General features: G+C 26.3%; 1 non-coding gene across 1 annotated transcript; it reads right to left on the bottom strand.

Moving 5' to 3' along the window:
- Positions 1-663: 663 nt before the first annotated feature.
- Positions 664-735, bottom strand: TRNAQ-UUG. Its single transcript has one exon. It is a non-coding gene; the product is annotated as a tRNA-Gln (tRNA).
- Between the last annotated feature and the right edge of the window lie 216 nt (positions 736-951).

The following is a 951-nucleotide window of genomic DNA, read 5'->3' as shown; positions in this document are numbered from 1 at the left end:
TTATTTACTATAAAAGTGCCTAAGATCCAAATTGCTTCCGCATGTGTTATATTAACACCTTCAAACAAGACTTAGTAAGTCCAATTGAAGAAAATTATTTTCGTTTAAAATTTGGGAGTAAGGATCAAAGTCTTACTTACAATCAATTTTCTTCAAAATTGAGCCTTTCTTTAGCTTTAGAAGATTAAGTGGAGGGCTTTTAATGAAGAAATTGGGAGTTAATACGTCATAGATAAGGTTACCTAAGGAAACAAAATTCAGCTGTTTTTAATAAGGATCAAATTCATTTTTGTATCGAAAGACCATGGGACCATACATCTTCATAAAATTTGTGTCTTATAAATTTCTAAAATTGAAAAAATAGATAATATTTTTATACACTTTCAACTTTATATCATCTCTAAACAATATATAATATGTCAAGTTAATTACTTTATATATATCTAATAGAGTTTCAACACATTAAAATCAATTACTTTAATAAAGGTAAAGTTGAGTTTTATATTACATAAATACTTTATATATATCTAATAGAGTTTCTAACACATTAAAATCAATTTCTTTAATAAATGTAAAGTTGAGTTTTATATCTAGTATCATAAAGTTTTAATTTTATATCTATTATGCATGTGACTTTTACTTTTGAGTAGAGCAATATAGCAAAGGTCCCACCGAGATTTGAACTCGGGTTACTGGATTCAAAGTCCAATGTCCTAACCACTAGACCATGGGACCACAAATTTTTCAAGATTTGTTCGTCATAAATCTATGAACTTTAAAAAGAATAATAGTATCTTATTTGTTTCTTATAGATCTCTAAATTTTGAAAATGATTTGTGTCTTTGTTTTTAGTTTTGTATTTGATAGGGTTTCAGCCCAATAAAATCAATTAATTTATTAAAACATTTGTACAATTATTCAACCATTCTTCTTCACTCATTTTCATCCACT

Source organism: Cucurbita maxima, unplaced genomic scaffold, assembly GCF_002738345.1.
Source record: "Cucurbita maxima cultivar Rimu unplaced genomic scaffold, Cmax_1.0 Cma_Scf00542, whole genome shotgun sequence".
Taxonomy (NCBI): Eukaryota; Viridiplantae; Streptophyta; class Magnoliopsida; order Cucurbitales; family Cucurbitaceae; genus Cucurbita; species Cucurbita maxima.
The sequence above is the reverse complement of the archived record's forward strand: the minus strand, read 5'-3'. Positions and strand labels throughout refer to the sequence as shown.